The sequence below is a fragment of the Marmota monax genome, unplaced genomic scaffold (assembly GCF_021218885.2).
Source record: "Marmota monax isolate L192 unplaced genomic scaffold, Marmota_monax_Labrador192_F-V1.1 WCK01_AAM20220418_F8-fsc00084, whole genome shotgun sequence".
NCBI classification, from domain to species: Eukaryota; Metazoa; Chordata; class Mammalia; order Rodentia; family Sciuridae; genus Marmota; species Marmota monax.
This window is the reverse complement of record NW_026694575.1, coordinates 7,153,377-7,161,221: the sequence shown is the minus strand read 5'-3', so window position 1 is coordinate 7,161,221 and position 7,845 is coordinate 7,153,377.

The window sequence follows — 7,845 nt, the reverse complement described above, 5'->3', positions numbered from 1 at the left end:
TGTGTGTGTGTAAAATACCCCAAAATGCTGTCAGGTTTTTGCCCTTGATCAAATTGGAAGGTATGGTTCACAACCTGGCCTTTCACTCATTCTGTGAAACCCACTCCACTATATTGTAGTATACTACATATGAATGTACCAAAGACCACCTGATTCATGCTCCTGATGACATACACATGGGTGATTTCCAGGATTTTTTCCTCTTCCAAATATTCTAGCATATTTCTTAGTGTGAAAAGAAGTGTAACAGTTTTTTCCTTTTTCATCATTCCGGGGTGTACAGTTTTGGTGACATTAGGTGCATTCACATTGCAGTGTAACTGGTACCACCATCTGCCTCCAGAACATTTTCCATACTCCCAAATTAAGGCTCTGTACCAGTTAAACCATGACTCCCCCCAGCTCCACACCACCGTTCTACTTTCTCTCTCTCTATGGATTTGGCCACTCTTGGGACCTTATGTAAATGGAAAAAATCCACTCTGTTTTTTTGTGACTGGCTTATTACATTTAGCGCCATTTCTCAAGGTTCATCTATGATGTGGAATGTGTAAAAATGTCCTTCCTTTTGAGACTGAGTGCTAATCCATTGTATGTGTTTTGTCAAGTTTACTTTTATGTACTTCAAATTCTTCATTGCTAAGTTAGAGACAAACAAAGGACATTCTTATGCTAGACTTATGTCTTGAAACTCTGCTGAATTCATTTATTCTGGTAGATTTGTGTTGGCACTCAGGATTTTCGATGTAGAAATACCACGAATGAAGATCTTTTTACTTCTTTTCCCCAAAAAATAAGTATATATACTTACATATTTATAACATATATTCCATTAGATATAAAGATACTACACTGGAGTTGCAGCCTGATAAACCCCCTCATAACTTGGAAATATCACAAGTCAAATGTGCTGAATCCGTCTGAGCTAGAAAACGCCCAGGTCAGTCACAGCACACTGGAGGACCCTGTGTGCCCTGTGGGGCTGACTGGGAGTTGGGGCTGCGTGTCACTGCCCAGCATCAGGAGAGAACATCATCTGGCAGATAGCTAGCCTAGGAAAAGGTCAATATTCAAAATTCAAAGTGCAGGTTCTAACTGTGCATTGCTTCTGTGCCATCAGAAGGTTGAAAAGTGCTAGGTCCAGCCAGGGCACGTGAGGGACACCTGCACCGGGCACACTCTGTGTATTCACTCACCTGTGGTGGGTGCTTAGGCCACTTCTACCCTTGGCCTCCTGTGGATAATGCTGCTAGGAATGCAGGTGAGCAAACATCTATTCAAATCTCTGCCTCTGCTTTTAATTCTTCTAGATATACCCCAGAAGTGAATTTCGGGACATGCTGTAATTCCATTTTTTGAGAAACCTCCACACTGTTTTCCAAAGCAGCTGCGCACCTCCTGTTCCCACCAGCAGTGCGAAGGAGCCGACTTCTCCCTGGGCTCGCCAGCACTTGTTACGTCCTGGTATATGTGAGGTGGTTCTGGATTTTTAATCAGCAGCTACAGCCGTTCTTGTCCAGATATCCTGATGCATGTGTGGAAGATGTTTCTAGAAGATTAGGAATGAGATTTCTGGGAGCTAAGAGCTGTGTGTCATTGTCCAGTGTGGCAGTGCACCGAATGCTGTCACCAGGAGGAGACAGTCTTTCTAGCTGCTCCTTGTCCCAGTGCTAACTGTTGGGCACGAAGTGACACCTCATCATGATCTTATTTTGCATTCACATGAGTAAGAATGAAACTGAGCTTCTTGTTACACACACTTTGGTCACATTGCTTCCTCTTAGGTAAAACCTCTGCCCTTTGTCCCTTTTTATCTGTTGGGTTGATTGTCTTAGTCTTATGAATCTGTAAGATGTTTTTCATCTATTCTAGACTCAAATTCTTTATTAATTATATTCTACAGATATCTTCAAACTTGTGACTTCTCATTTCAACTCTTATGATGTCTTTTGTGAACAGAAATTACTTTTATTTAGTTAAACGCATCAGTCTTTTTCTGTTGGTTGTACTTTCTGTATTCTGATTAAGATGTGTCATAACGATCCCCATAAGTATAGTCTAGATTTTCTTCTAAGACTTCTAAGGTTTTTCTTTCGTATTTAAGGGCTTGATCCACCTGGAACTGATGGCATGTTGTGCTAAGGGGTGCTGGTCACCTTAACTTTATTTATGGGGTCATCAGTTCTCTCCTTACTTGAGGTCTCCTTTATTGGAAGCCAGATTTTCTAATATGTGTGCATCCACTTTGAGACCCTTTTTTCGTCCCATTCACCTATTTGTCAATTCCTATACCAGCTTCATACTATCTCAGTCATGATTATTTATCATAAATATTGATATTTGATAAATCAGTTTTCTGCCCAGAATTCTTCTTTCTTGGTTCTTTGTTCTTCCATGTGAATTGAAGATTCAGTGAATTGAATTATGGGAAAGCTGTGTTGGACTTTTGGCTGAAATAGTGTGAGGACACTTAGAGGAGATGCATCTTCTTGTCCATGGACGTGGTATGCATCTGCAGGTATTCAGGTTTTCTTTAACAGCACAGAATACAATTTTCTAATTTTCTTAGAAAAGGCTGTGACATGTTATCTCAGGTTCCTTATGTTTGTGGCTCCTTTCGTGAATAGTGTCTTATGTCTATGTATATACGTCTGCTAAAAATGTATCTGTAGTCACAATGTACATAATGGGCTTCTCCTTCTTGGATCACACCACACCGGCTTTTACTAAGGATCCTTGGAGGTTTGTAGGCAGGAGGGAACGTCCTCCTGTTACTAAACATTCTAGATTTTGCTCTAATCCCATTGGTTGTTTACTTTTCCCCTAAGAACTTGAGGTTTGAGGTCTGACAACCTTGAATGGCCATCCTTGCTCTCCTCACCATGGACCACATCCTTAACCTCTCTGTGCTGTGTAGATATTTCTAACGTGGAGGTGAGGTTGATAACTCCCCCAGGAGGTGATCGTGATCGCAGAGATAATGGACTGAAATGCCTAGTGTGGAGCCCTGTCCTTCTATTTTGCTACGTATTTGTTGTTCTAACGGAAATCAGTGTTTGAAAAATTGGAATGAAGATTTCTGTTTCCTGTTCCACTTTCTCTCTTCCATTCCTGAGGATGCTACCTCCAGGCTGCCTCCTCCTCCCCAGTCCTTCCTGAGTTCAGATCTCATGGCAGCATCCTGTGCCCTGCCTCTCTTCACTTTGCCACTTGAGCAAGACTCCCTCCACCTAGGTCCCACCATTGGATAGTGGTGCCCCTGCTTGAAGCCTTCCCTGGCTCCCTAGTTCCCTTGGATGGGGTCTAAGCTCATTTAATATGCTTTTCTAAGTCCCTCCGTCTAATTGCCACACTGACCAAACTGCTGCTCTGTGTTAGGCGTGCTCTTGGTGATTTGCATTACAAGGTTGCTTAGCAGGAATCATCTTCCACTTGACAGAGGAGAACCCTGAGGCTCAGAGAGGTGAAGTCACTCATCAGAGACAACCCCCCCAAGTTCAGAAACACAGACCCAAGTGTCCCCTCCCAGGTTGGTTTGTGTTGGCCCTCCACCTGGCCTCTGATCTAGGGATTAAAAACCTCAGTTTGATCCAGTTTTGACACACTGGTGAACCCCGGGGAAGGTTCCCATGCTGATCTAGCTCTCACACTGCTGCAGAGGTGAGCAAGAGGGTCTGAAAGGGCAGGGGACGGGTAAAGGTCAAGAGAGTTGCTGGGGAAGAAAGAGAAAGTGGGGCTGGCTGGAGCTTCCCACCCCAGGCTGAGCTGGGGCTGAGCTGGGCAGACCGAGAGGGGCCTGGTGACGCGCTGATAGGAGGGGCAGGGTGGGGACAGTGCTGAGGTAAGAGGAGGGGGAGGGATGACGCAGCCTCCCTGGTGGAGGAAGTGATTGTGACCAGGAAGTAAGCAAGCTGAAACCACCTCGGAGGACCGTCAGAACCTTCCTGGCATCAGCGCAGGTTAAAAAATAGTGACAATCACATTGAAAAATCACACTGAAAAATTGGAATGAAGATTTCGGTTTCCTGTTCCACTTCCTGTCACTCATTTGCCCAGCCACTCGATGATTCCAAAAACCTGAACCGTGGGTCTCCCTCCCGCTATTTTGCAGAGTGGAGGCTGAGGCTCAGAGAGACACAGGGATTTGCCCCAGAGCCCCTGGCCCCCAAAATGGAACCACCCAAAAAAAGACCTTGCTCAGGGCGGCCCATGCCCAGCCTCCCCTCCCTCCTGCTCCTCGCCCTGGGGCCCCTCGGCAGACACCTTGGGCCCTCCAGAATCGGCTGGATGATTGGGGGGGGCATAAACATAATGAATGTTCTGCTTGATATAAAATATCCCAATAAAATGGGAGGACATGAAGCAGAAAGCACTGGTGACCTGCCACAGGTGGACCCAGTATTGACCACAGTGCTGGCCGCCCATGCGCTGCTTCCTCAGACCTGAATGCCTGTCCTCCTCCAGGCCCCCATCAGCGTCTCCCTGTGTGACCTTACAAGACAGACCTGGGGCGGGAGGACCAGGGGCCACCGGGGCAGGAGGGAGCAGGCAGAGCACACTTGCGCAGGGTCCCCCGCTCAACCGCCCAGAAGCTGGGTCAGGGCCACAGTAGTCAGGAGCCCCCTTTGCTGTCTTTCTCTGGACCCTGCAATGTCAGGGACAGGACTGTGCCAGGGGATAATTCTATATTTTTAAAATTAATGTACAAAGATCCAAGGAAGAAACCGCTCAAAAGGGAGGAGAACAGTTAGCTGAGTCCCCCTGGCCTTCCCTGGGGGGCCGCTTCTGCTATCAGTTCTCCATGACTCCAACAGGCACTCAGAGAATCAGCGTATAGAGGGAAGGGGTTTATTTAGGCTCCCAGTTAGGGAGGTTCCAGACTATTTCTGGTTGGGCCTGTCCCTTTGGGGTCAGTGGTGGGGCAGTGCGTCCTGACTGCAACACGTGGAAAAGCAAAAGTGCTCGCTTTGTGGTGGCAAGGAAACAGAAAAGAGGAAGGGGCTGGGGTCCCAGTGTCCCCTCCAGGCTCAGGTCCCAGTGACTGGGAGACCTCCCACCAGGCCCCACTTCTTACAGTATCAGGGTGTGTGAGCAGCTTACTGCAGACCTGTGGAGCCCGGCAGCCACCAGCCTCCTCCACTCCACCCGAGGCTCCTGTGGAATCTGTCAGGGACTCTGGGCCGATCCTGCAGCCTCTTTGTTCTTTTACCTTTTAAAAATTCTGTCCTTTTAGGGCTGGGGATGTGGCTCAGTGGTAGAGCACTTGCCTAGCACGTGCGAGTCCCTGGGTTCAATCCTCAGTACCACATAAAAATAAGTGAATAAAATAAAGGTATTGTGTCAACTACAACTAAAAAAGTATTTTTTAAAAAATTCTGTCCTTTTAGATACACAGGACAGTAGAATGGGTTTACACACACACACACACACACACACACACAGGAGCTCCCGTTCTTGTGGTTGTGCGTGATGTGCTTTCACTGGTTGTGTATTCATATGTGAATAGGAAAGTGAAGTCCAGAGCGTCCCACTGTCACCCCCTTCCTGTCCCCCTTCCCTTCATTCCTCTTTGTCTAATCATATTTTTTTTTCTCCCTCAGGACTGGAGATTGAGTCCAGGCACACTCTCCCACTGAGCTAAATCCCAGCCCTTTTTATTTCTTATTTCTAAATGGTCTCACTAAGTTGCTCAGGCTGGCCTTGAACCTGTGATCCTCCTGCCTCAGCCTCCAGTGTAGCTGGGATGACAGGCGTGCACCACCATGCCTGGCTGCATGCATACTCTTTATATTGCATAATAAAGACACTTAAAATTAAGATCCACATATTTGGCAAGATTTTAGAGATTTGTGGTTTGGGGGAGATAGTCAGGCCAGGCTAAGACTGACCCCGGTTCAGAAGGAGCCAGAGAGTACCTGTTGGGTCCAGTGACCGCCACCTCCCTCCTCCTTTCTCTGCCCTTCTTTCCTCTCTCCCCCTTCCTCCCTTCCTCCCTCCCTCCTTCCCTCCCTCCTCTCTTCCCTCCTTCCCCTCCCTCCCTCTCCCCTTCTCCCATCCCTCTCTTCTCCCTTCCCTCCCTCCTCCTTCCCTCCCTCCCTTCCCCCCTCCCTCCTCTCTTCCCTTTCTCCATCCCCACCCCCTTCGTCTCCTCCCTTCCTCCTCCTTCCCTCCCTCCCTCCTCCTTCCCCCTCTCTCCCTTCTCTCCCCCTTCCCTTTCCCCTCCCTCCCTCCCTCCCTCCAGGGCTACAGGGTCCAGGACACTCCAGGGATTTTTGCCTGCGACTATTAAACCTCTGTTTCCCCTAGAAGCTGGATCCAGGAGGCACTTGAGGGTGGCTCACTAAGTACCTGCCCCGAGCTGGGCCTGGACAGCACATCTCTGCAGTGGCTGTGGAGGGCAGCTGGACCCTGAGCCCTCCACCTTGGGCTTCTCTTGTCCGAGTGGAACCTCTCTCCCCCAGCACCACTCCCCAGGCTTCCCTTGCATTTGGTAACATTTTCAGTGGAATGTCCACCACGCCACCAGAGTCCCAAACAGCTCGCTGAAAACCACGTTGACTGCGGAGCGGCACATCATCGCTCCCTGCTTCGATCCCTGCTGCGGCCTCCCCACTCAGAACCCACATAGGTGCCATCAGGGTCCTGCTGTCTCAGCTGCCAGGGGGGTGTGCCTGCCCCTCCCTGGCGCCCCTCCTCCGGCCCCTCCCCTCCGCTGCAGGGTCTCAGGGCCTCAGACCTAGGTCTGCGGAGGTCCTATCAGTGGACACACAGACATGGAGACCCGGACAATGGAAACGTGGAACGTGGTTCTAGAGGCTGCAGGTCCAGGGTGGAGGCACAGCTTTCTGGTCTCCTGGGGCCTCTACCCTCAACATGCATCCCCCCATGGTGTCCCTGTGGGCTGCTTTGGGCTTGTGCCTCATGGGTCTCCTGTGTGTCCTGATCTTTCCTTTAATTTATTTACTATTTATTATTAATTAATTGGTGCATGACCCCCTCTTCTTGTCAGGGAGCCAGTCACCTGGGATCAGGGCCTGCTAACATGCATGCATCCTCCTGCCCTGTCTTAAAGGCCTGGCGCCTCCGGCCCTCCACGAGTGTAGCAGACGCTGCCCCTCCCCCAGGCTCCTCCCTCTCCAGGCCTCTCAGGCTCCGTCCTCCCCGGCTCCTGAGGCCCTCCCTACATCCCTCCTGCAGGATGCGACACTATCCAGCCCACCCACCCGGGGACGACCAGCCTCCACAGCCCTCAGGCTCAGATTCCCTGCTCCCGCCCACAGGTGGACGCCCTCCACCGCAGGCCCTTGCCCACCCAAGAACATCCGAGGATGGAAGAGTGGCCAGCAATGACTTCTTGGGTGGATCACACTTTAGTCAACTGTGGGGACCTTTCCAAGTTGTCCTTTCAGGACCCTCATCTCTCTCCTGGCCTTTTTGCTGCCTGGTCCCCTCTCTGCCTCAAACTGGTGGTGTGCTTCAGCTGAGGTCCAGGTCCTGGAAGGCCATACCCCCTCAGGTCTCTGCCTGGGCAGCCCTGACCCAGTGACTTCCTGTGGCCACCGGAGCTCAGCTGAAAGCGCTGACCTCTGTGGGCAGCATCCCCCCACTGCCCACCAGAGGTCACCCGGCCCTGGGCTCCCCACCTTCCCCTCTGCCCCTGCCCCGTGTCTGGCTGCCTCTTCCTCTGCCTCCCAGGGGCTCCCTAGGCAGAGCCCCAGCGTCAGGCCAAGGGAGGGACCCTTACCTACAGTCCCGTTCCTTCAAAGGCTGTTCTTGCCCAGAAAGAAGGAGAGAAACTCTGTCTGTGACAGAAGGAGAGACCGGTGAGTAACGAGGCCAGGTAAT